The sequence below is a fragment of the Cupressus sempervirens genome, chromosome 1 (assembly GCF_028749045.1).
Source record: "Cupressus sempervirens isolate cs-2001-9-10 chromosome 1, ASM2874904v1, whole genome shotgun sequence".
Taxonomy (NCBI): Eukaryota; Viridiplantae; Streptophyta; class Pinopsida; order Cupressales; family Cupressaceae; genus Cupressus; species Cupressus sempervirens.
The window spans coordinates 682,664,376-682,670,421 of record NC_143118.1 but is presented as its reverse complement, the minus strand read 5'-3'; positions in this window follow the sequence as shown (position 1 = coordinate 682,670,421).

Sequence of the window (6,046 nt, the reverse complement as noted above, 5' to 3'; positions counted from 1 at the left end):
GAATGTTTCACCTTCTTTTGTATATCCAATTCTTTCCTTTCCTTTTTGTCTATAGAGATTTTTCTCATTCAACTAATTCATGTTTACTTGGGATTTCAACATTCTTTCATTGGTTTGTCTTTTAGAATTTAGATCATTCTGCAATCTTTCATTTTCTGATCTCAGGTTCATGATTTCTTCATTTACATTGGTGAGTTGATCAATGAAGCTTGGTTACTAAAGGGATAGGTGTTGATTTTCATTATTCTTTCCTTGTATCTCTTCTCTTATCTTGTTTTTTTCTTCCATGACTTCACACAACCTTACTGATTGAATTTCTCGTTCTCTTCTTAGTTTTCTTACTTCTTCTTGCAGTGAACCATTCTTTTCTAGAAGTTCCTTAATTGCTTCACTGGCTTCATTTGGACTGCTTGAATGGAGGTCTTCAATGTAGAGATGATCATTCATTTGAATTACAAGATCTTTTTTTCTTTTCATGGATTGAGAGAGTTGCTCCTTTGCTTTCTTGAGTTGGGCAATAGCCATTTCCAAATCTAGCTTCTCATTCTCAATGGCTTTGTCAAGTCTAAATATCTCCATGGCCTTTGATCTTTGCTCAAGTTGTTAAAATTTTCTCTAAGAACCACAGTTCTCTAATACCAATTTTTTGAAATATTATGAAAAGCTAAGTTATTGAGAGGGGAGAGGTGAATTAGTAATTTCTAAAACTTTTATCCCAATTATGAATTAATGCTTGATATGAATTCTAATTTAACTTCATACATGAGAAAGTGAGGAAACATGAAAGCATACATAACACTTTGACACATAGATTTGGTGACCCAAAAACCTTCCAAATAAAAAGTCAAATAGTGGGGGGGATGATACCCACAAGCTTTAGTACTACATTATAAAGTTGGCTGACTAAGGCTCACATTGATCACTTATGATAATTTGCCCTATTAGGAGCAATAAGGACTGCTAGGTCCACCTTGCAAAAGGATTTACAAACATACAATGAAGTATGCACTCGGTAAAGAGATTTACATAAGTCTATCAGGTTTACCTTGTTAAATGATTTGATTGATCAACCTATTAGTAGCTAATGTTGGATCTACAACTTAGTTTGCTGAATGAGATTCTTCTGAGTGTACAAATCACCTTATTGTGATAGATGAATCTTTGTTTCTCCTTATACTATTGTAGCCTTTTTAATTCACACTTATATTCTTTTATGATGATTACTTTTTGATACCATACATACTTTGGATTTGATACAATACATTACACATATCAATCCAATTAAAAAATTACAAAGTTAGCTACAATAAAAGTTTACACAATATATTACAAAGTCGACCAAACTATAGTAACTCAGGCTCTGAAGACTAACTTGGTGAGGTTCTCATCCTCGAAATCCACTACCACTACTCAACATCATCATGCACTTAGTATATGTAGAATCTTGGTCCATACTAGTGACTCGATGAATACTATGAAACTCGTTATATAAACTAAGTCTCTTGGTTACCACTGCATCTCTCAGTAAACACTATCACTTCAAGCTCAGTATAAATTGAGTCACTTGGTTACCATTGAGTAGCTTGATTAACACTAGAATCACATCACTATTGGATATAATTTTTAATTGTGTATTGTCTTTGATGTTACACAAATGTCATATTAGCTATCAGACAAAGTCTACCAAGCTCATATGGTTAGCAAAGAAATTTATAGTGACTACCGAGCATTCCTGAACATTACACAGTAAGTTAGCTCTTATTGAGCTCACTTGGGCATCAAAGGATTTTGTAGCAAAAAGTTAATGTTAACCGAGCTCCCAAGGTTAACAAAGGGAAAGTTAGCTTTTACCAAGCTCACTCAGTAAGCGAACGAAGGTCAGTGTTTACCAAGTTAACTCAATCTCTAAAAGAAGTTGAGAGGTTTGCAGTATTTATCGAGATTCACTAGGTTTACTGAAATTCACTAGGTTAACACTGGAGAAACCATTTTAGAGCAATGGTCATCAAGTTGGGTTGGGCAGTGTAGAATTTTATTATTCTAAAGAATTAAGTTTAATTATTTTGTGCAATGTTTGCACCTCACTGATTTAATGTTTTTTAGTTGTTGTAACTTGTAATTGAACCGACTTGATAATTTGTACGGTATATATGAAAGGTCAAGTTGTGAATTCATGAATATGAAGAGTGTGGATGCATAAGAGTGCAAATATATGGATGTAAATAGAATGAGAAAATATTGAATATATGAGTGAATGTTGTGGAAGGATTAGATATCCTTATGGAGCTGCAAAGTTGTATTCGATCAGTAAGGATATAGTGAAGCAGAACAAAGATCTATATTCAAAAAAGATGCATATATTTCAGATCACTTCATTATTGCTTTCTAATCATTGTAACAGTGATTCAAAATATCTTAACAGAGTTGGTTTAATAGCAATTTTGTAAATCTTTTAACAAGGTGACAATTTAGTTGAATTGTTCTTAAGACCTCCAACCAGACCACTCCTTACAGGGTGATTAAATCCTCTAACAGGGTCACACCTAATAGTGTGTTTTGTAACCTTTGACAGGGTTGGCTCCTAACAGGGCTCGCTTCAGAAGAGTGAAAATTGGTGACTAGTTACTTGGTGGTTTTTCGCATATTGGGTTTCCACGTTAAATATGTTCTCTTGTGTTCATGTTATTTCCTTTATGCATGCATGTTAATCACTTTAAATGCTTAATAAGTTAATCGAACATCTATCAAGTTTCAACATTTATTTATGTGGTTACCAAGTGTCAGTAGCAACTATATTTTTAGACATCTAAGGATCTACGGATTTAGTTTTGTGGTAACTGATTCACCCCTCCCCTCTTAGTTACTCCATCTCTATTTCCAACAATTGGCATCAGAGATTTTGGTGCTTGCAGGATAAGATTTCAAGGATCTAAGCCAAAGATCAAGATGTCTTATAAAAGAGAAATTTCAAGACTTAATAGGAACAACTTCTCAGCATGTCAAGGGTTGATGAGACTTCATCTAGCTTTTGTTGGAGACACATGACTAAAATACCTCGATGAAAAATATACAGAACTAGCTGGTACACTATATGTCAATGATATTGCTGAAAAGAAGACCCACAACATTATGATGATAGATATAGCATTTTCTCTGAGTTATGAAGAATTTGATGATATCAAGGACTACAAATCTGCTTTTGAAATGTGGGAAAAGCTGAAAGAGATCTATGGAGGAGATGATAATGTTAGAAGACCCAAAGCCTGAGAGGACAATTTGATCAAATGAGAATGAGAGAGGATGAAAACATTGCAAAATATGTTGAAAGAGTCAAAACATGTGTCAATGCAATCAAAGCATCTGAAGGAGATATCAAGGAAGAGATAGTTATAAGTAAGTTCTCAGAACTCTACTTCCCATTTATGCAATCAGAGTTTTTGCAATTCAAGAAAGAAGATGTGAAGTAAATCATAAGATAAACCTAGAAGCCATAGTTGGAAGATTAACTACATTTGAACTAGACCACTTTGACAACTATGTTCCAGCTTCCAAGAACATGGAATCAGAATTTGAAGCCAAGATTTCACTCAAGGAAAAAGGCAAAAAGAAAAAGTAATCTCAGTCAAAAAGTGAAGATGAATCAGACTAAAGTTTAGACAGTGATCTTGAAGTAATAGAAGCCCTTCTAGCAAGGAAATATTCTAGAGGCAGAAGAAAATACAAAGGTAAAGTACCTCTAATCTATTTTTCATGTAAAGAAGTTGGTCATATTGCTACTAGGTGTCCAAACAAGCAGAATAAAGATGAGAAGAAAGGATACAAGTTCAATGGAAAGAAAGACTTCAGATCATTCAAGGACAAAGGTAAGAAAACATGTTTAATGGCTAAAGATTCTAATGATTCTAATGATGAAGAAGAAGATGAAATTGTCTACATTGCTGTGAAAGATGAATCTGATAATGATGAGGAAATGGCACTCATTTCTCATGTAAGTAAAAATGATATATGGATTATAGATAGTGGTTGTTCTCATCACATGACTGGTGACAAAACTAAGTTTGAATACTTTGAAGACTGTGATGGTGGCAGTGTAAGATTTGGTAACAATGAACCTTGTTCTATAAAAGGAAGAGGGAGAATCTCTCTAACCAAAGAACTTATATGTGATAATGCCTATTGGGTAGAAGGACTAAAGCATAATTTGTTAAGTGTGGCATGACTACTCAATAATGGATTCAAAGTAGAATTCATGCATGATAAAGAAAGACTGCTGGATGGCAAAGGAAAGCTGATTGGATCAGGTACTCAAACTAAAGGTAACTTGTTCTATCTTGAACTAGGTGAATGTTCATGTTTCATTGCTCAAGTTGAAGAATGTTGGTTATGGCATAAAAGGTTGTGTCATGTAAATTTTGATAATTTTGTAAAGATAAGAAAATTCAAGAAAGTAAGAGGCATTCCTAACATAAAGAAACTTGAGGTCAATCTATGCAAAAATTATTATATTGGTAAAATGTGAAAGAATAGTTTTAAAAGTAAAAATAATCAGTCTGAAGATATATTAGAAATTATGCATACTGATTTATGTGGACCGATTGGAATTGAAAGCTATACTGGAGAAAAGTTCTTCATTCTTTTTGTTGATGATTACTCAAGAATGATGACAGTCATGTATCTAAGAAACAAATCAAAATCATTTGAAAAGTTCAAATGGTATTTGGCTAGAGTAGAAAAGGAAATAGAGAAAAGATTAAAATTCTTGAGGTCAGACAGAGGTGGAGAATTCATTTCACATGAGTTTAATAACTTTTGCATTGAAGGAGGAATCAAAAGATAGGTATCAACCCCTGGAACACCCTAGAAAAATGGAATAGTTGAAAGAAGGAACATATCTATCATGGATTGTTCAAGAACTTTAATGATTGAAAAGAGCATTGCTATCAAATACTAGAAGGAAGCTATCAGCACTGCAGTTCATACCTTGAACTGAGTACAGGTGAAGAAAGACTCATTCAAAATCCTATATGAGTTATGGTATGGCTATAAACCTAATGTAAGTTACCTTAAAGTATTTTGAAGTAAATATTACATTTTGAAAGAATCTAGAAAAGAAAAATTTGATGTGAAAGGTGATGAAGGTATATTCTTTGGATACTCATGCAAAATTAAGGCATATAGTTGTTTGAACTTGTCTACTCACAAAGTCATAGAAAATGCACATGTGAAAGTTGATGAGTTTGTAGAAAGGACTGAAGAAAAAAGAAAAAGGGAATCAGAAGATTATAAAAGGTTTGTCTTCATTGAACCTGATATAGTACCAGTTACATCAGAGAAATAGGAATCTTCAACTCCTGAGTCATCTGTAACTGAGTTGTAGGAAGTTCAAATTGAGCCACAGCAAACTGAGTTAAATTCAGTGACTACCGAGAAAGTATCTACTGAGTCTGAAGGACCCGAGCCAACATCTACTGACCAAATATCTACCGAGCTAGAATAGACAGAACCTAAAGTTGAAATGCAAGAGGATAATAATAAAATTCATTCAAAAGGCAAGGAACTTGTGTTAGCTAAGTATGTCAAGAGACACCATTCAGCAAATTAGATCATTGCAAATAAATCTGAAGGAACCATGACAAGAAATAAGTTGAAAGGTACTTGTTTACATACTGATTTTGAACCTAGAAATATCAAAGATGCATTGGGAAATGATAGTTGGATTGAAGCTATGAATGAAGAGATAGAAAAAATAGAAAAAAAAAAAGACATGGACTCTTGTACCTCGACCTAAAGACAAAAATGTGATTGGAACTAAGTGGGTATTTAGAAACAAGTTGGATGAAGATGGTAAGGTATCAAGAAACAAAGTTAGACTAGTATGCAAAGGATATGCTCAAGAAGAAGGAATAGACTATGGAGAAACTTTTGCTCCTGTTGCAAGATTGGAAGGAGTCAGAACCTTACTAGCATATGCTGCTCACAAAGGATTCAAAGTTTATCAGATAGATGTCAAGTCAACATTCCTCAATGGTATACTAGATGAAGAGGT